Source organism: Schistocerca piceifrons, unplaced genomic scaffold (genome assembly GCF_021461385.2).
Source record: "Schistocerca piceifrons isolate TAMUIC-IGC-003096 unplaced genomic scaffold, iqSchPice1.1 HiC_scaffold_572, whole genome shotgun sequence".
In the NCBI taxonomy this organism is placed as follows: Eukaryota; Metazoa; Arthropoda; class Insecta; order Orthoptera; family Acrididae; genus Schistocerca; species Schistocerca piceifrons.
Window position 1 is genome coordinate 511,702 of NW_025728813.1, and position 19,846 is coordinate 531,547.

The following is a 19,846-nucleotide window of genomic DNA, read 5'->3' on the forward strand; positions in this document are numbered from 1 at the left end:
GGACACGGGGACAAGCAGATTTTAAATGGTCGGTAGAACCACATATTACGCAAGTTCGCGGTTGTCCTTCGTACATCACCAGCGCGCGAAAACCCTGCACCAAAATGTTGGACGGGATGTGCTTCGTTAAATCAATTTTCGCATTCCGAACGCCGTTATCAACATTGAAATGTTTGTAACCCCTCCATTGCTCGGCATGAATTTGCAAGACATTACCGTAGGGAGACAAAGCTTGCCGAATTCTATCGAAGCTAACTTCGAAAGGCAGATTAAATATACGGACGGTTCGTAGCCCTAGTCCAGCATGACTAACAGATACTTTACAAATTTCGCCTTTAGAATTCACAAAATCCACAGTGCCTTCCGTGAGGGTCATAATACGAACGCAAGGATCGTCACTTATCAATTTTACATAAACAGCGTTCGCAAGAAAATCATACGAAAACCCAAGAACTTCATCATCTCGCAGTCCTAATCGATCGTAAAACCAGTCAATAAGTTCGTGAACCTGTGGTCGAGCATAGCCATACGGAAATCCAAATCGTAGCGTGTAACGTCTCAACTCATCCTTCATCACTTTCGTGAAGTAGTACTTACAATACCAACAGCTGCGTGCGCTCTTAAGCACAGGCGAAGCGACCACCACCGCACGTCTGCACACGGCCGCGGCCGCGGCGGAACTGTGGGGATGTCGCCGTTTCGTTCGACCGTTCGTACGGTCGCTTGTCGCATTTCGTGTCGAGTGCCGCGTCGGCGCCCCTCTCTCTTTGCGAGCATCTTTGCACATACTGACTGGCAAGGCGCGCACCTCAAACGTCGCAGAGCAATGCTTTTGGCTTCATGCTCTGCTGGGAGAAGAGGAAAAGGGAAGCTGTAAGTAGCAATAACAGGAAGTAAACATTTTCCCGCTGAAGCGTTGAAACGTTGTGGATAACAAACAAGAAATACGTTGGCGCCCTAGCAACAGCACCACCATCAGTCACAGAAAATTAAATGCCCCGGGTGAGGATCGAACTCACGACCTTAAGATTATGAGACTTACGCGCTGCCTACTGCGCTACCGAGGCACGGGTGCACCGCTTGTCCTGGAAACTGGGTAAATACCGTACCCAATATTAGACGTAGAGACACTGTACTTCCTGGATAACGTGTTCTGTTGCTACACGTGCACTGCCGGCCCAGTTGATTGCGGTGCTGCTGCAGCTGTTGCAACGATAGGCAGCACTCCTTGTCGTTAAAGTTCAGAGCCTCGGAGGCACCCGGACCCAGCAACTTGTGAGGCCAGGCCGACGCTAGTCTGTAGAACATGATGCGAGCGTCCTAGTGGGGACCCGCGAGTGCTGCGTTCTCGGTCCTTCTCAAGGGAAATCCAGCTACACATTCTTGTGGATCGTGCATCTCAAGCGCTCAAGCCACGCGGCAGCATCATCGCGGGAAAAGCAAAATGATGCATCGGCCGGGAATCGAACCCGGGCCGCCCGCGTGGCAGGCGAGCATTCTACCACTTTTTTTTTTTTTTGTTTTTTTTTTATTTTTTTTTTGTTTTTTTTTTCTTTTTTTTTTCTTTTTTTTTATTTTCTTTTTTTTTTTCTTTTTTTTATTTTCTTTTTTTTTTTTTCTTTTTTTTTTTTTTTTTAAGGCCTCCCAACTCCCCTTATAGCCCTCCTTACTCTCACCAAAATATGCCTTCTTCGGCGAGCTTCATCGCTATATTTGCTGGACTGTCGAACTTCGTGGAACAGTGGTATAACTTAAAACAAAATCATCTTCTGCTCAGATGGTGTGGTGTCTTCTTCCACAGAAAAATGGAGAACTAAGAAAAATTTTATCGCGGAATTCGTGGACGGTCTTCTTTCCTCCGCTGGTTCAACTCTTCTGCTCGTAGTTCAACTAAACTCATATTCCGCTTAAAAGAAAATTATATTGTCCCTCCTGACTAACGTCAGTCACTCCGATGTAGCAGAGAGTTGTTACAAAACGGGTGTCAACGCAGCACAACAGCACAACATGACAGTTTATGTCGATGTGTGCATCACACGAAAGAAACAGAAAGCACAGGAAAGTAATAAAATGAAATCGCGACAGTCCGGGAACAGAATTTAAGAGATTGGAAAAAAAAAACACTCCTGCAACTATGAATGCTCCACACAAACAGGCTGTATCTTCTAAAATACCCATGAAGTCTTGTGAACAAAATAAAATTCCTCAAAAGTAAAAGGACATTCCTCCCTTGGAGATAAAACCAGAACGACCCGTACTGTGGGTGTGGCACAAGTCACCAACCATAACGCAAATAAAACAAATAAAAGAAGGAAAAAGAAATTAAAAATAGAACGCGTCAGCTCAGTAAATCTCAGTTCAAGGTGTTTGCCGCAGTTCCATTTCATAGCCGTAATCCAAGGCCGCCTTCAAAAAATTCGCAAACAGTTCGCGAAATTGAACGCAATCCTTCAGTGTCATATACTGGGCCCACAAATAATCCAGGTAAATCACAGTATCAGTGACGGCCATATCGATAAGGGCATAAATCGTATGCCCTAAGATCCAGACAGTGGCGTTATTTTTCGTCCGCGGGAAAGCTTTGAAGTTAGGCACTATCACACGACGAACAGTCACAAGGTGAGGAGGCGTTCTATTAATGTGGGCGACCATTCGTTGACACAGCCGCCATACCGTCGACACCGATGCACACTCAAAACGATGTTCCCGTGTGTCCACAGCACCACATCTACCACAGTTGGCAGAGGGAAGGAGATGAATGTCGGCAAGCCGCTGGTTCGTCGCTAGGGTGTTGTTGACGATCTTAAACCAGAGCGCACTGACATCCGACGGCAACACCGGGTTGTTGATGTTTGCCCACACGTTCACCCATTCCACTGTAGGGTTCCGGAACACCAGTTTATGACGCGGAGGTTGTCCAGTCAGGGCAACGTAGAGTCCGCGGGCGGTCCTGTGTCTGTCGGTAGCCGTTGACAGAGCGTAGCTCCTCGTTAAAAAGTACTCCCGTATGTAGGACATCTTATACGGGATGGCCGCGAGAGAGACGGGCGCCGCTTCAGAGTGTGGGCGGTAGAGCTCCAGGAGTGCCGCGGTGCTTCCTGCCGGGTTGTCGGACTGCAGGGTGGCTGTCCGGTGGGCGAGCAGAGCGCCACATTTGCGTGGAACGTCGGTGAAACCGAGGCCGCCCAGCTGCCTGTCGATGACACAGGTCGAAGCCTTGACTTTAAAAATTTCATGCCGCCACAGGAGCCAGTAGACTGCCTGCGAAATCGCCCTCCCGATCGGCTTCGGAACACTAAGCAGTTGGGCGATGTACCACGCGTTCGATAAGATGAATGTGTTAATGACAGCCACACGTTGATGTAAGTTGAGTCGGCGACCTGAGTGGCTGCGACATAGGGCCTTCACAGTGCCAAGAATGCGTCTCCAGTTTAAAACTTGCATTTTTTGTGGGCACGCTACAATGTCGAGTCCTAAAATTTTGTGGGTGCGCCCAACACGGAACCAGTCCCGTTCAGCAGACAGTCCTCGCCGACCCAGTGGTACCAATACAGTTTTCCGCGTATTCAGAATGGCGCCAGAGGCACGTTCGTACAGTATCAGAACATCGCGAACTCTGTCAAAGTCATGTGCCCGCCCCATGAAAAGCCCCACGTCGTCAGCATAGGCAGCACATTTGAGAGAGACGTGACAGACCTGGACACCTTCAATGAGTCGACCGACTGCGCGCAAAAACGGGTCGAGCGCAATGACAAATAGGAGCATTGATAAAGGACAGCCCTGTCTGACGGATCTTGTAATAGGAATGGGCGGCGACTGCCAACCATTGATGACAATTACTGACGTCGCCGACGTTAAAAGATTCCGTATAGCATCGAGAAAGTGGCCGCCGAACCCCAGTTTTGTCATGACGGACAGAAGATAATCGTGCCCGATACGGTCGAATGCATTGGCAAAGTCGATGGAGAGAATGCCAGCGGACAGGTCATTAATGGCTGCGTACGCGACCACGTCTCGGTATGAAGCCGCAGCGTGAAAAATGCTACGGCGTTGCACACCACACGACTGAAAGGGACTGATTATCTTGTCCATGACCACATTGAGTTTCGTTGCGAGGCATCGTGCCGCCAGTTTATAGTCTGCATTTAAAAGTGTGATAGGGCGTAATGCCTCAACACGGCATGCTGTCGGTGTCTTCGGAATTAATATAATACGCCCTGCAACGAACTTCGAAGGGACAGCAGCACCACGAACAATTTCATTTATCATGATCGTCAATGTCTCACCGAAAATATCCCAATAAGCCAGGTAAAATTCGATGGGAAGGCCATCTGGACCTGGAGACTTCCCTCGACGACACGAACGCAACACGTCTTTCACATCGTCCCGTGACAACATCTCATCCAGTGACTGACGGTCAGATTCGGAGATGACAGTATCCAATTCATCTAACAGAAAGGAACGTGCGACATCATCGGCAGCTGTCCGTCCGAACAATCTCTTAAAGTGGTCGGTGACGTGGGGAACGATCTCATGCTTCGCCGTGAGACGAGCACCAGTGTCCGTGATGAGGGTGGTAATGTCTTTCCTCCGCGCCAACCGTTTCTCGCGTGCCAAGTGGTAAAGCGTTGGCACTTCGTCAATGGTCTCACACTGCGGTCGGCTCCTGATCAGAACACCTTGTGCCTTGTGTAGGTGATGCTGGAGTATCTTGCTTTTAATTCTATTCAAACGTGCGCGTAAGTTTTGATCTGGCGCCACGGGCGCATCAAGCGCATCTTGGAGGCACTGCTGATAAAAGGCAATGGTGCGCCTCTCCCAAAATGACGCCTCCCTCGCATACCGCATCGCAACACTGCGCAACTGCGGTTTGGCTAAGTCGACCCACCATTGTAAGACCGAGGCATAGCTTCCCTGTTTTTCAGAACAAAACTGCCACACGTTCTGAATCTCGCAACGTAAACCGGCGTCAGAGAGATGACGGGTATTGAGTTTCCAAACACGGGAAGGTGGCGCCTGCCTATTTGCCAGTAATTGCACGTCACACACAACACCGCAGTGATCGCTAAAAGCGACGGGATGTACCGCAACCCTCTGAAGAAAGGTTTGAAGTGGCCGCGACACATAAATGCGATCAATTCTACTGGCACCGTTCGCATAAAAATGTGTGTATTGCGTCGTGACAGGATGAAAATGACGCCAAACATCGATCAAGTCATTTGTCACAATTAGTTGGGAAAGTTCCGGGCACATGGTAGCCGTGGGAAATTGATCGGCTGCGGCAGTAACACAGTTAAAATCGCCGCCAACTACGACATTGCGGGTCGACGCAAAAAACGGAACCACATCTTGATTAAAAAAAAACAGAACGTGCACGTTTATGATCAGTGCCACTCGGCGCGTATATATTAATAAATGTGACATCCTGGATCGTACACGTAAGTAAGCGGCCATTCGGTAAAAATTGAACGTTAGTTGGTTGCAATACAGTTTTATAAAGAACAGCGGTGCCACAGGTACCTTCAACGTTAATGTTATAGATGACATCATAACCAGGGACGTTATTGAAGCGCTTAACAGTAACTTCTTGGAGCAATGCAACGTCATAGCCTCCCAAAGTTATAAAGTCTATAAAACTTGCTATTTTATGCGCAGCTATGATGCGATTTACATTGAGTGATAAAACTGAGAAGATCTTTAGATGTTGACGAGCGGCGGCCATTTAAAACACAGACACTCAAGTATTAGCAAGAAAAATGAGAAACGGAAGACGCAGACGCAGCGTCTCAAGCACACCAATAAAATTGTCAAGAAGCACTGCAACCCATTACGTAACTCGTGGACAATACCGTGCAGAAAATTACTGTCAGCGTGCAGGAACAGCGTAACATAACGTCGCAGGTAAACGGGGCACGAATTACAGCAGGTCCGCCGAAAGCCGCTAATGGGATCCAGGGTCGTCCTCCTCCTGCTTCCACCAGGGCGTCTCCGTTGGTCGGTCGGTCGGTTGGGCGCGACCACCAGCGGTGTCTGTGTACGTGGCCTCGTCCGCCTGTGTTGTTGCTGTACCGGCGGCCGACGTCGCCGAATGCCTGCGCGTGCGCTGCGGCAGCTGCTCGCTACTTTGCTCGCTTTTGCGCTTCGCAGCATGCGCACCCTGTTCGCGTGCCGTATTTAAGAACACCTTGAGATGTGCAGTTTGTTCCCTTATACGCTCCTGGCGCGCAGAGCTGTCAGAGGCAGGGGGGCACGATGTCTGAACTTCACTCTCACTGCCACTCTCTGATACAGGGGTGCACGGCAAATCATCTGACTGCTGACTCCTAGTACCCTTATTTTTATTTTTCTTCGTACGCCCTTTCCTCGGTGCCAGGGGAACCTCTTCAGGCGGCGGAGGCGGTGGTAAGGAGGTGTCCATCTATTCCGAAATAGCAACTGGTGTATGATCCGAAACATCTGGGACCTCCTTGGCAACTGCATCCGATTCTACCACAGCCGAGGGCAAAATGGGAGCGTCCTCCATTCGATCCTGTGGTGCGTCTGCAGTAACATTCACCTCACTTGGTACATCCTCAGCACGAATAGGGTCGGCAGGGCGGGGTTGTGATACAGTGCCCGCTACTATTTCACTCAGTAGTGGCACAAAGTGGCCATCAGTAGCCGCAGCATCACTACGTGGGAGCTGCACGGGTCGTCTACGGGGACAATCAACACGTAAATGCTCAGTGGAATGACAAATTGAGCATGTGGGTGGCTGGCCGATATAAGTCACTTGAGCTCTACAGCCCGCAATCATTACGTAGGATGGAATGTGTTTCTTCAAGTCAATGCGGACACTACGTACTCCACTATTAACCTGGTACCGGTACGCACTAGACCACTTTTCGTTGACTACCGACAAGACAACGCCGTACTGAGTGAGAGCCCGTGCAATCAAATCATTGCCGCATTCAGGGGGCACATTAAATACTCGAACCGTTCTAACACCATAACCCGAGGGCACAATCTGCACATCACTGACTGTGCCATCGACATGCCTAAATTTACGCACTCCGCCAAATTTTTCAACAAATTTTTCACAGATGTCGCCGGAAAAGAACTTCAAAAATAGCGAATATTGCGCGAAATCCAACTGAAAAGTGTCCACTAGATCTTCCGGGATTTTCAAATCTTCGAATATAAATTCGTGGATTTCAAAAGCGGTGGGCCGCAAAGCATTTCTATCGAACACAAACTGCGCAGTGTTTGCCCTAGTAACTGTCGACATGGTACTCACGTTGAAGAAACTTGAACACGTGGACCTCGAAACACTCGCTGAGCGCCGCCCCGCGATGTAAACAAGCCGCAACCGCTCCGCTGCTCCGCGCGATGTGCGCGGATACGCTGTCCGAATGCGTCTGGATGTGCTCCCCTAGCCTGCCTCGAAATGCGCCTGCCAGGTACGATCACCTTCGGCCGCTGCCGACTGGCGGGAAGCCGACACAGCGCGGACGCGCGGCGCTCGCTTGTGCGGTGGTGGTGTAATGGTCAGCATAGTTGCCTTCCAAGCAGTTGATCCGGGTTCGATTCCCGGCCACCGCAGCAGGCTTTTAATTTCGCGTATGAGTACTTTTGCCACGCGCTCTTAAATTATTGTTTTTTCGCCCTCTTACTCGCTGCATACCAGCCCTTAGTGTGTCTCGACTTGTCTCGTGTCTCGACTTGTCTCGACTTTGCTCAGCTGACGCGAGAGCTGACGCTCTCAAGTCGGCCTTTATCAAAACGACAAGCACGAGAAACGACTGAGAGAGGTAAGGAGAGGCGAGGCGATGGACACACAGCACGCCCCCTTCATTTCACGGTGGCGTCTCCCTGACCGAATCGGGCTGTAGCTCCGAAAACAAAGGAGAAACAAAAATAGGAAGTAAAAGTGCAAATAGTGCCCTGTGTTCCCATGCGCTCACCCGCCCAAGTACTGACAGGGGCCAAAGTTGTTACGCATCGGCAATCGGACATTTTCTTTCATTTTCTCTTTATCGGTTGAGAACCAGTGTATTCAAGATATTATGGCCATTGCCGAGTGAATGCTGTAGCGCTTCCCGACGAGTCGGGTTCGGATCCTCTGTCAACTTCCACGCAGGGTGATGATCTTTTGGTCATCACACTCGCCAGCTGAAATCGGCGCTGCCTTTTCGTAGTAGTAAAAGAGTAGTGGCCCGTGGGGGGATCGAACCCACGACCTTCGCGTTATTAGCACGACGCTCTAACCAACTGAGCTAACGGGCCTCGGCAGATGCAGTTGCTCAGCCCTACGCTGGAAACAGGTGGCATGAAGCCACACACCATTTCTATGGTCGTCGTGTGTCTGCTTCCCTAGTCTATATTCTGCTGACGGTCACGAAACAGTAGCTATATTGCGAGCAGGACGGCAAACGGCTGCTCGGACAGCTCAAACTTGCCACGATTCGTGTGGAAAAAATTCCGTTCCGGTACCGGGAATCGAACCCGGGCCTCCTGGGTGAAAGCCAGGTATCCTAGCCACTAGACCACACCGGATGTCGCCGTTTCGTTCGACCGTTCGTACGGTCGCTTGTCGCATTTCGTGTCGAGTGCCGCGTCGGCGCCCCTCTCTCTTTGCGAGCATCTTTGCACATACTGACTGGCAAGGCGCGCACCTCAAACGTCGCAGAGCAATGATTTTGGCTTCATGCTCTGCTGGGAGAAGAGGAAAAGGGAAGCTGTAAGTAGCAATAACAGGAAGTAAACATTTTCCCGCTGAAGCGTTGAAACGTTGTGGATAACAAACAAGAAATACGTTGGCGCCCTAGCAACAGCACCACCATCAGTCACAGAAAATTAAATGCCCCGGGTGAGGATCGAACTCACGACCTTAAGATTATGAGACTTACGCGCTGCCTACTGCGCTACCGAGGCACGGGTGCACCGCTTGTCCTGGAAACTGGGTAAATACCGTACCCAATATTAGACGTAGAGACACTGTACTTCCTGGATAACGTGTTCTGTTGCTACACGTGCACTGCCGGCCCAGTTGATTGCGGTGCTGCTGCAGCTGTTGCAACGATAGGCAGCACTCCTTGTCGTTAAAGTTCAGAGCCTCGGAGGCACCCGGACCCAGCAACTTGTGAGGCCAGGCCGACGCTAGTCTGTAGAACATGATGCGAGCGTCCTAGTGGGGACCCGCGAGTGCTGCGTTCTCGGTCCTTCTCAAGGGAAATCCAGCTACACATTCTTGTGGATCGTGCATCTCAAGCGCTCAAGCCACGCGGCAGCATCATCGCGGGAAAAGCAAAATGATGCATCGGCCGGGAATCGAACCCGGGCCGCCCGCGTGGCAGGCGAGCATTCTACCACTGAACCACCGATGCTGCGGCCAGCGGTAACTTGACGCTGCTTTCCGAGCAGACGTCTCAAGGGAAAGTGGGACTGCCGTCAAGCGCCGTAGCATTCTGTGGGAAAGATGCTGCAGACGCTGAATCCTGCACTGCACTGCTTAAAAATGCCGCCAGAACGCGGGCCTCTGCGTACTCTTGCGTCGCCGGCGCCCAACTCTTGCCAAAGGATGCGAAATGTGCGCGGATACGCTGTCCGAATGCGTCTGGATGTGCTCCCCTAGCCTGCCTCGAAATGCGCCTGCCAGGTACTATCACCTTCGGCCGCTGCCGACTGGCGGGAAGCCGACACAGCGCGGACGCGCGGCGCTCGCTTGTGCGGTGGTGGTGTAATGGTCAGCATAGTTGCCTTCCAAGCAGTTGATCCGGGTTCGATTCCCGGCCACCGCAGCAGGCTTTTAATTTCGCGTATGAGTACTTTTGCCACGCGCTCTTAAATTATTGTTTTTTCGCCCTCTTACTCGCTGCATACCAGCCCTTAGTGTGTCTCGACTTGTCTCGTGTCTCGACTTGTTTGCTCAGCTGACGCGAGAGCTGACGCTCTCAAGTCGGCCTTTATCAAAACGACAAGCACGAGAAACGACTGAGAGAGGTAAGGAGAGGCGAGGCGATGGACACACAGCACGCCCCCTTCATTTCACGGTGGCGTCTCCCTGACCGAATCGGGCTGTAGCTCCGAAAACAAAGGAGAAACAAAAATAGGAAGTAAAAGTGCAAATAGTGCCCTGTGTTCCCATGCGCTCACCCGCCCAAGTACTGACAGGGGCCAAAGTTGTTACGCATCGGCAATCGGACATTTTCTTTCATTTTCTCTTTATCGGTTGAGAACCAGTGTATTCAAGATATTATGGCCATTGCCGAGTGAATGCTGTAGCGCTTCCCGACGAGTCGGGTTCGGATCCTCTGTCAACTTCCACGCAGGGTGATGATCTTTTGGTCATCACACTCGCCAGCTGAAATCGGCGCTGCCTTTTCGTAGTAGTAAAAGAGTAGTGGCCCGTGGGGGGATCGAACCCACGACCTTCGCGTTATTAGCACGACGCTCTAACCAACTGAGCTAACGGGCCTCGGCAGATGCAGTTGCTCAGCCCTACGCTGGAAACAGGTGGCATGAAGCCACACACCATTTCTATGGTCGTCGTGTGTCTGCTTCCCTAGTCTATATTCTGCTGACGGTCACGAAACAGTAGCTATATTGCGAGCAGGACGGCAAACGGCTGCTCGGACAGCTCAAACTTGCCACGATTCGTGTGGAAAAAATTCCGTTCCGGTACCGGGAATCGAACCCGGGCCTCCTGGGTGAAAGCCAGGTATCCTAGCCACTAGACCACACCGGATGTCGCCGTTTCGTTCGACCGTTCGTACGGTCGCTTGTCGCATTTCGTGTCGAGTGCCGCGTCGGCGCCCCTCTCTCTTTGCGAGCATCTTTGCACATACTGACTGGCAAGGCGCGCACCTCAAACGTCGCAGAGCAATGCTTTTGGCTTCATGCTCTGCTGGGAGAAGAGGAAAAGGGAAGCTGTAAGTAGCAATAACAGGAAGTAAACATTTTCCCGCTGAAGCGTTGAAACGTTGTGGATAACAAACAAGAAATACGTTGGCGCCCTAGCAACAGCACCACCATCAGTCACAGAAAATTAAATGCCCCGGGTGAGGATCGAACTCACGACCTTAAGATTATGAGACTTACGCGCTGCCTACTGCGCTACCGAGGCACGGGTGCACCGCTTGTCCTGGAAACTGGGTAAATACCGTACCCAATATTAGACGTAGAGACACTGTACTTCCTGGATAACGTGTTCTGTTGCTACACGTGCACTGCCGGCCCAGTTGATTGCGGTGCTGCTGCAGCTGTTGCAACGATAGGCAGCACTCCTTGTCGTTAAAGTTCAGAGCCTCGGAGGCACCCGGACCCAGCAACTTGTGAGGCCAGGCCGACGCTAGTCTGTAGAACATGATGCGAGCGTCCTAGTGGGGACCCGCGAGTGCTGCGTTCTCGGTCCTTCTCAAGGGAAATCCAGCTACACATTCTTGTGGATCGTGCATCTCAAGCGCTCAAGCCACGCGGCAGCATCATCGCGGGAAAAGCAAAATGATGCATCGGCCGGGAATCGAACCCGGGCCGCCCGCGTGGCAGGCGAGCATTCTACCACTGAACCACCGATGCTGCGGCCAGCGGTAACTTGACGCTGCTTTCCGAGCAGACGTCTCAAGGGAAAGTGGGACTGCCGTCAAGCGCCGTAGCATTCTGTGGGAAAGATGCTGCAGACGCTGAATCCTGCACTGCACTGCTTAAAAATGCCGCCAGAACGCGGGCCTCTGCGTACTCTTGCGTCGCCGGCGCCCAACTCTTGCCAAAGGATGCGAAATGTGCGCGGATACGCTGTCCGAATGCGTCTGGATGTGCTCCCCTAGCCTGCCTCGAAATGCGCCTGCCAGGTACTATCACCTTCGGCCGCTGCCGACTGGCGGGAAGCCGACACAGCGCGGACGCGCGGCGCTCGCTTGTGCGGTGGTGGTGTAATGGTCAGCATAGTTGCCTTCCAAGCAGTTGATCCGGGTTCGATTCCCGGCCACCGCAGCAGGCTTTTAATTTCGCGTATGAGTACTTTTGCCACGCGCTCTTAAATTATTGTTTTTTCGCCCTCTTACTCGCTGCATACCAGCCCTTAGTGTGTCTCGACTTGTCTCGTGTCTCGACTTGTTTGCTCAGCTGACGCGAGAGCTGACGCTCTCAAGTCGGCCTTTATCAAAACGACAAGCACGAGAAACGACTGAGAGAGGTAAGGAGAGGCGAGGCGATGGACACACAGCACGCCCCCTTCATTTCACGGTGGCGTCTCCCTGACCGAATCGGGCTGTAGCTCCAAAAACAAAGGAGAAACAAAAATAGGAAGTAAAAGTGCAAATAGTGCCCTGTGTTCCCATGCGCTCACCCGCCCAAGTACTGACAGGGGCCAAAGTTGTTACGCATCGGCAATCGGACATTTTCTTTCATTTTCTCTTTATCGGTTGAGAACCAGTGTATTCAAGATATTATGGCCATTGCCGAGTGAATGCTGTAGCGCTTCCCGACGAGTCGGGTTCGGATCCTCTGTCAACTTCCACGCAGGGTGATGATCTTTTGGTCATCACACTCGCCAGCTGAAATCGGCGCTGCCTTTTCGTAGTAGTAAAAGAGTAGTGGCCCGTGGGGGGATCGAACCCACGACCTTCGCGTTATTAGCACGACGCTCTAACCAACTGAGCTAACGGGCCTCGGCAGATGCAGCTGCTCAGCCCTACGCTGGAAACAGGTGGCATGAAGCCATACACCATTTCTATGGTCGTCGTGTGTCTGCTTCCCTAGTCTATATTCTGCTGACGGTCACGAAACAGTAGCTATATTGCGAGCAGGACGGCAAACGGCTGCTCGGACAGCTCAAACTTGCCACGATTCGTGTGGAAAAAATTCCGTTCCGGTACCGGGAATCGAACCGGGGCCTCCTGGGTGAAAGCCAGGTATCCTAGCCACTAGACCACACCGGATGTGGCCGTTTCGTTCGACCGTTCGTACGGTCGCTTGTCGCATTTCGTGTCGAGTGCCGCGTCGGCGCCCCTCTCTCTTTGCGAGCATCTTTGCACATACTGACTGGCAAAGCGCGCACCTCAAACGTCGCAGAGCAACGCTTTTGGCTTCATGCTCTGCTGGGAGAAGAGGAAAAGGGAAGCTGTAAGTAGCAATAACAGGAAGTAAACATTTTCCCGCTGAAGCGTTGAAACGTTGTGGATAACAAACAAGAAATACGTTGGCGCCCTAGCAACAGCACCACCATCAGTCACAGAAAATTAAATGCCCCGGGTGAGGATCGAACTCACGACCTTAAGATTATGAGACTTACGCGCTGCCTACTGCGCTACCGAGGCACGGGTGCACCGCTTGTCCTGGAAACTGGCTAAATACCGTACCCAATATTAGACGTAGAGACACTGTACTTCCTGGATAACGTGTTCTGTTGCTACACGTGCACTGCCGGCCCAGTTGATTGCGGTGCTGCTGCAGCTGTTGCAACGATAGGCAGCACTCCTTGTCGTTAAAGTTCAGAGCCTCGGAGGCACCCGGACCCAGCGACTTGTGAGGCCAGGCCGACGCTAGTCTGTAGAACAAGATGCGAGCGTCCTAGTGGGGACCCGCGAGTGCTGCGTTCTCGGTCCTTCTCAAGGGAAATCCAGCTACACATTCTTGTGGATCGTGCATCTCAAGCGCTCAAGCCACGCGGCAGCATCATCGCGGGAAAAGCAAAATGATGCATCGGCCGGGAATCGAACCCGGGCCGCCCGCGTGGCAGGCGAGCATTCTACCACTTTTTTTTTTTTTTTTTTTTATTTTTTTTTTTTTTTATTTTATTTTTTTTTTTTTTTACTCCCCTTATAGCCCTCCTTACTCTCACCAAAATATGCCTTCTTCGGCGAGCTTCATCGCTATATTTGCTTTACTGTCGAACTTCGTGGAACCGTGGTATAACTTAAAACAAAATCATCTTCTGCTCAGATGGTGTGGTGTCTTCTTCCACAGAAAAAATGGAGAACTAAGAAAAATTTTATCGCGGAATTCGTGGACGGTCTTCTTTCCTCCGCTGGTTCAACTCTTCTGCTCGTAGTTCAACTAAACTCATATTCCACTTAAAAGAAAAATATATTGTCCCTCCTGACTAACGTCAGTCACTCCGATGTAGCAGAGAGTTGTTACAAAACAGGTGGCAACGCAGCACAACAGCACAACATGAGAGTTTATGTCGATGTGTGCATCACACGAAAGAAACAGAAATCACAGGAAAGTAATAAAATGAAATCGCGACAGTCCGGGAACAGGATTTAAGAGATTGGAAAAAAACACTCCTGCAACTATGAATGTTCCACACAAACAGGCTGTATCTTCTAAAATACCCATGAAGTCTTGTGAACAAAATAAAATTCCTCAAAAGTAAAAGGACACTCCTCTCTTGGAGATAAAACCAGAACGACCCGTAGTGTGGGTGTGGCACAAGTCACCAACCATAACGCAAATAAAACAAAGAAAAGAAGGAAAAAGAAATTAAAAATAGAACGCGTCAGCTCAGTAAATCTCAGTTCAAGGTGTTTGCCGCAGTTCCATTTCATAGCCGTAATCCAAGGCCGCCTTCAAAAAATTCGCAAACAATTCGCGAAATTGAACGCAATCCTTCAGTGTCATATACTGGGCCCACAAATAATCTAGGTAAATCACAGTATCAGTGACGGCCATATCGATAAGGGCATAAATCGTATGCCCTAAGATCCAGACAGTGGCGTTATTTTTCGTCCGCGGGAAAGCTTTGAAGTTAGGCACTATCACACGACGAACAGTCACAAGGTGAGGAGGCGTTCTATTAATGTGGGCGACCATTCGTTGACACAACCGCCATACCGTCGACACCGATGCACACTCAAAACGATGTTCCCGTGTGTCCACAGCACCACATCTACCACAGTTGGCAGAGGGAAGGAGATGAATGTCGGCAAGCCGCTGGTTCGTCGCTAGGGTGTTGTTGACGATCTTAAACCAGAGCGCACTCACGTCCGACGGCAACACCGGGTTGTTGATGTTTGCCCACACGTTCACCCATTCCACTGTGGGGTTCCGGAACACCAGTTTATGACGCGGAGGTTGTCCAGTCAGGGCAACGTAGAGTCCGCGGGCGGTCCTGTGTCTGTCGGTAGCCGTTGAAAGAGCGTAGCTCCTCGTTAAAAAGTACTCCCGTATGTAGGACATCTTATACGGGATGGCCGCGAGAGAGACGGGCGCCGCTTCAGAGCGTGGGCGGTAGAGCTCCAGGAGTGCCGCGGTGCTTCCTGCCGGGTTGTCGGACTGCAGGGTGGCCGTCCGGTGGACGAGCAGAGCGCCGCATTTGCGTGGAACGTCGGTGAAACCGAGGCCGCCCAGCTGCCTGTCGATGACACAGGTCGAAGCCTTGACTTTAAAAATTTCATGCCGCCACAGGAGCCAGTAGACTGCCTGCGAAATCGCCCTCCCGATCGGCTTCGGAACACTAAGCAGTTGGGCGATGTACCACGCATTCGATAAGATGAATGTGTTAATGACAGCCACACGTTGATGTAAGTTGAGGCGGCGACCTGAGTGGCTGCGACATAGGGCCTTCACAGTGCCAAGAACGCGTCTCCAGTTTAAAACTTGCATTTTTTGTGGGCACGCTACAATGTCGAGTCCTAAAATTTTGTGGGTGCGCACAACACGGAACCAGTCCCGTTCAGCAGACAGTCCCCGACGACCCAGTGGTACCAATACAGTTTTCCGCACATTCAGAACGGCGCCAGAGGCACGTTCGTACAATATCAGAACATCACGAACTCTGTCCAAGTCATGTGCCCGCCCCATGAAAAGTCCCACGTCGTCAGCATAGGCAGCACATTTGAGAGAGACGTGACAGAGCTGGACACCTTCAATGATTCGACCGACTGCGCGCAAAAACGGGTCGAGCGCAATGACAAATAGGAGCATTGATAAAGGACAGCCCTGTCTGACGGATCTTGTAATAGGAATGGGCGGCGACTGCCAACCATTGATGACAATGACGGACGTCGCCGACGTTAAAAGATTCCGTATAGCATCGAGAAAGTGGCCGCCGAACCCCAGTTTTGTCATGACGGACAGAAGATAATCGTGCCCGATACGGTCGAATGCATTGGCAAAGTCGATTGAGAGAATGCCAGCGGACAGGTCATTAATGGCTGCGTACGCGACCACGTCTCGGTATGAAGCCGCAGCGTGAAAAATACTACGGCGTTGCACACCACACGACTGAAAGGGACTGATTATCTTGTCCATGAGCACACTGAGTTTCGTTGCGAGGCATCGTGCCGCCAGTTTATAGTCTGCATTTAAAAGTGTGATAGGGCGTAATGCCTCAACACGGCATGCTGTCGGTGTCTTCGGAATTAATATAATACGCCCTGCAACGAACTTCGAAGGGACAGCAGCACCACGAACAATTTCATTTATCATGATCGTCAATGTCTCACCGAAAATATCCCAATAAGCCAGGTAAAATTCGATGGGAAGGCCATCTGGACCTGGAGACTTCCCTCGACGACACGAACGCAACACGTCTTTCACATCGTCCCGTGACAACATCTCATCCAGTGACTGACGGTCAGATTCGGAGATGACAGTATCCAATTCATCTAACAGAAATGAACGTGCGACATCATCGGCAGCTGTCCGTCCGAACAACCTCTTAAAGTGGTCGGTGACGTGGGGAACGATCTCATGCTTCGCCGTGAGACGAGCACCAGTGTCCGTGATGAGGGTGGTAATGTCTTTCCTCCGCGCCAACCGTTTCTCGCGTGCCAAGTGGTAAAGCGTTGGCACTTCGTCAATGGTCTCACACTGCGGTCGGCTCCTGATCAGAACACCTTGTGCCTTGTGGAGGTGATGCTGGAGTATCTTGCTTTTAATTCTATTCAAACGTGCGCGTAAGTTTTGATCTGGCGCCACGGGCGCATCAAGCGCATCCTGGAGGCACTGCTGATAAAAGGCAATGGTGCGCCTCTCCCAAAATGACGCCTCCCTTGCATACCGCATCGCAACACTGCGCAACTGCGGTTTGGCTAGGTCGACCCACCATTGTAAGACCGAGGCATAGCTTCCCCGTTTTTCAGAACAAAACTGCCACACGTTCTGAATCTCGCAACGTAAACCGGCGTCAGAGAGATGACGGGTATTGAGTTTCCAAACACGGGAAGGGGGCGCCTGCCTATGTGCCAGTAATTGCACGTCACACACAACCCCGCAGTGATCGCTAAAAGCGACGGGATGTACCGCAACCCTATGAAGATAGGTTTGAAGCGGCCGCGACACATAAATGCGATCAATTCTGCTGGCACCGTTCGCATAAAAATGTGTGTATTGCGTCGTGGTAGGATGAAAATGACGCCAAACATCGATCAAGTCATTTGTCACAATTAGTTGGGAAAGTTCCGGGCACATGGTAGCCGTGGGAAATTGATCGGCTGCGGCAGTAACACAGTTAAAATCGCCGCCAACTACGACATTGCGGGTCGACGCAAAAAACGGAACCACATCTTGATTAAAAAAAACAGAACGTGCACGTTTATGATCAGTGCCACTCGGCGCGTATATATTAATAAATGTGACATCCTGGATCGTACACGTAAGTAAGCGGCCATTCGGTAAAAATTGAACGTTAGTTGGTTGCAATACAGTTTTATAAAGAACAGCGGTGCCACAAGTACCTTCAACGTTAATGTTATAGATGACATCATAACCAGGGACGTTATTGAAGCGCTTAACAGTAACTTCTTGGAGCAATGCAACGTCATAGCCTCCCAAAGTTAAAAAGTCTATAAAACTTGCTATTTTATGCGCAGCTATGATGCGATTTACATTGAGTGATAAAACTGAGAAGATCTTTAGATGTTGACGAGCGGCGGCCATTTAAAACACAGACACTCAAGCATTAGCAAGAAAAATGAGAAACGGAAGACGCAGATGCAGCGTCTTAAGCACACCAATAAAACTGTCAAGAAGCACTGCAACCCATTACGTAACTCGTGGACAATTCTGTGCAGAAAATTACTGTCAGCGTGCAGGAACAGCGTAACATAACGTCGCAGGTAAACGGGGCACGAATTACAACAGGTCCGCCGAAAGCCGCTAATGGGATCCAGGGTCGTCCTCCTCCTGCTTCCACCAGGGCGTCTCCGCTGGTCGGTCGGTCGGTTGGGCGCGACCACCAGCGGTGTCTGTGTACGTGGCCTCGGCCGCCTGTGTTGTTGCTGTACCGGCGGCCGACGTCGCCGAATGCCTGCGCGTGCGCTGCGGCAGCTGCTCGCTACTTTGCTCGCTTTTGCGCTTCGCAGCATGCGCACCCTGTTCGCGTGCCGTATTTAAGAACACCTTGAGATGTGCTGTTTGTTCCCTTATACGCTCCTGGCGCGCAGAGCTGTCAGAGGCAGGGGGGCACGATGTCTGAACTTCAGTCTCACTGCCACTCTCTGATACAGGGGTGCACGGCAAGTCATCTGACTGCTGACTCCTAGTACCCTTATTTTTATTTTTCTTTGTACGCCCTTTCCTCGGTGCCAGGGGAACCTCTTCAGGCGGCGGAGGCGGTGGTAAGGAGGTGTCCATCTCTTCCGAAATAGCAACTGGTGTATGATCCGAAACATCTGGGACCTCCTTAGCAACTGAATCCGATTCTACCACAGCCGAGGACAAAATGGGAGCGTCCTCCATTCGATCCTGTGGTGCGTCTGCAGTAACATTCACCTCACTTGGTACATCCTCAGCACGAATAGGGTCGGCAGGGCGGGGTTGTGATACAGTGCCCGCTACTATTTCACTCAGTAGTGGCACGAAGTGGCCACCAGTAGCCGCAGCGTCACTACGTGGGAGCTGCACGGGTCGTCTACGGGGACAATCAACACGTAAATGCTCAGTGGAATGACAAATTGAGCATGTGGGTGGCTGGCCGATATAAGTCACTTGAGCCCTACAGCCCGCAATCATTACGTAGGATGGAATGTGTTTCTTCAAGTCAATGCGGACACTACGTACTCCACTATTAACCTGGTACCGGTACGCACTAGACCACTTTTCGTTAACTACCGACAACACTACGCCGTACTGAGTGAGAGCACGTGCAATCAAATCATTGCCGCATTCAGGGGGCACATTAAATACTCGAACCGTTCTAACACCATAACCCGAGGGCACAATCTGCACATCACTGACTGTGCCATCGACATGCCTAAATTTACGCACTCCGCCAAATTTTTCAACAAATTTTTCACACATGTCGCCGGAAAAGAACTTCAAAAATAGCGAATATTGCGCGAAATCCAACTGAAAAGTGTCCACTAGATCTTCCGGGATTTTCAAATCTTCGAATATAAATTCGTGGATTTCAAAAGCGGTGGGCCGCAAAGCATTTCTATCGAACACAAACTGCGCAGTGTTTGCCCTAGTAACTGTCGACATGGTACTCACGTTGAAGAAACTTGAACACGTGGACCTCGAAACACTCGCTGACCGCCGCCCCGCGATGTAAACAAAGCCGCAACCGCTCCGCTGCTCCGCGCGATGTGCGCGGATACGCTGTCCGAATGCGTCTGGATGTGCTCCCCTAGCCTGCCTCGAAATGCGCCTGCCAGGTACTATCACCTTCGGCCGCTGCCGACTGGCGGGAAGCCGACACAGCGCGGCGTGGGGGCGCCCGGTTGTGCGGTGGTGGTGTAAAGGTCAGCATAGTTGCCTTGCAAGCAGTTGATCCGGGTTCGATTCCCGGCCACCGCAGCAGGCTTTCAGCTTTGCGTATGAGTACTTTTGCCACGCGCCGTTAAATTAATGTTCTTTCTCCCTCTTACTCGATGCAGACCAGCCTACAGTGTGTCTCGACTTGTCTCGACTTTGCTCAGCT

General features: G+C 51.2%; 16 non-coding genes across 16 annotated transcripts; 4 read left to right on the forward strand and 12 right to left on the reverse strand.

Moving 5' to 3' along the window:
• Window positions 1–994: 994 nt before the first annotated feature.
• Window positions 995–1,067, reverse strand: Trnam-cau. Its single transcript has one exon. It is a non-coding gene; the product is annotated as a tRNA-Met (tRNA).
• A 6,442-nt stretch (window positions 1,068–7,509) lies between these two features.
• Window positions 7,510–7,581, forward strand: Trnag-ucc. The gene has a single exon. It is a non-coding gene; the product is annotated as a tRNA-Gly (tRNA).
• A 610-nt stretch (window positions 7,582–8,191) lies between these two features.
• Window positions 8,192–8,265, reverse strand: Trnai-aau. Its single transcript has one exon. It is a non-coding gene; the product is annotated as a tRNA-Ile (tRNA).
• A 198-nt stretch (window positions 8,266–8,463) lies between these two features.
• Window positions 8,464–8,535, reverse strand: Trnae-uuc. Its single transcript has one exon. It is a non-coding gene; the product is annotated as a tRNA-Glu (tRNA).
• Window positions 8,536–8,840: 305 nt separating this feature from the next.
• Trnam-cau lies at window positions 8,841–8,913 on the reverse strand. The gene has a single exon. It is a non-coding gene; the product is annotated as a tRNA-Met (tRNA).
• Window positions 8,914–9,294: 381 nt separating this feature from the next.
• Window positions 9,295–9,365, reverse strand: Trnag-gcc. Its single transcript has one exon. It is a non-coding gene; the product is annotated as a tRNA-Gly (tRNA).
• Window positions 9,366–9,707: 342 nt separating this feature from the next.
• On the forward strand, window positions 9,708–9,779 carry Trnag-ucc. The gene has a single exon. It is a non-coding gene; the product is annotated as a tRNA-Gly (tRNA).
• A 603-nt stretch (window positions 9,780–10,382) lies between these two features.
• Trnai-aau lies at window positions 10,383–10,456 on the reverse strand. Its single transcript has one exon. It is a non-coding gene; the product is annotated as a tRNA-Ile (tRNA).
• Window positions 10,457–10,654: 198 nt separating this feature from the next.
• Window positions 10,655–10,726, reverse strand: Trnae-uuc. Its single transcript has one exon. It is a non-coding gene; the product is annotated as a tRNA-Glu (tRNA).
• A 305-nt stretch (window positions 10,727–11,031) lies between these two features.
• On the reverse strand, window positions 11,032–11,104 carry Trnam-cau. Its single transcript has one exon. It is a non-coding gene; the product is annotated as a tRNA-Met (tRNA).
• A 381-nt stretch (window positions 11,105–11,485) lies between these two features.
• On the reverse strand, window positions 11,486–11,556 carry Trnag-gcc. Its single transcript has one exon. It is a non-coding gene; the product is annotated as a tRNA-Gly (tRNA).
• Window positions 11,557–11,898: 342 nt separating this feature from the next.
• Trnag-ucc lies at window positions 11,899–11,970 on the forward strand. The gene has a single exon. It is a non-coding gene; the product is annotated as a tRNA-Gly (tRNA).
• A 603-nt stretch (window positions 11,971–12,573) lies between these two features.
• Trnai-aau lies at window positions 12,574–12,647 on the reverse strand. The gene has a single exon. It is a non-coding gene; the product is annotated as a tRNA-Ile (tRNA).
• A 198-nt stretch (window positions 12,648–12,845) lies between these two features.
• On the reverse strand, window positions 12,846–12,917 carry Trnae-uuc. The gene has a single exon. It is a non-coding gene; the product is annotated as a tRNA-Glu (tRNA).
• Window positions 12,918–13,222: 305 nt separating this feature from the next.
• On the reverse strand, window positions 13,223–13,295 carry Trnam-cau. Its single transcript has one exon. It is a non-coding gene; the product is annotated as a tRNA-Met (tRNA).
• Window positions 13,296–19,650: 6,355 nt separating this feature from the next.
• Trnaa-ugc lies at window positions 19,651–19,722 on the forward strand. Its single transcript has one exon. It is a non-coding gene; the product is annotated as a tRNA-Ala (tRNA).
• Window positions 19,723–19,846: the final 124 nt, after the last annotated feature.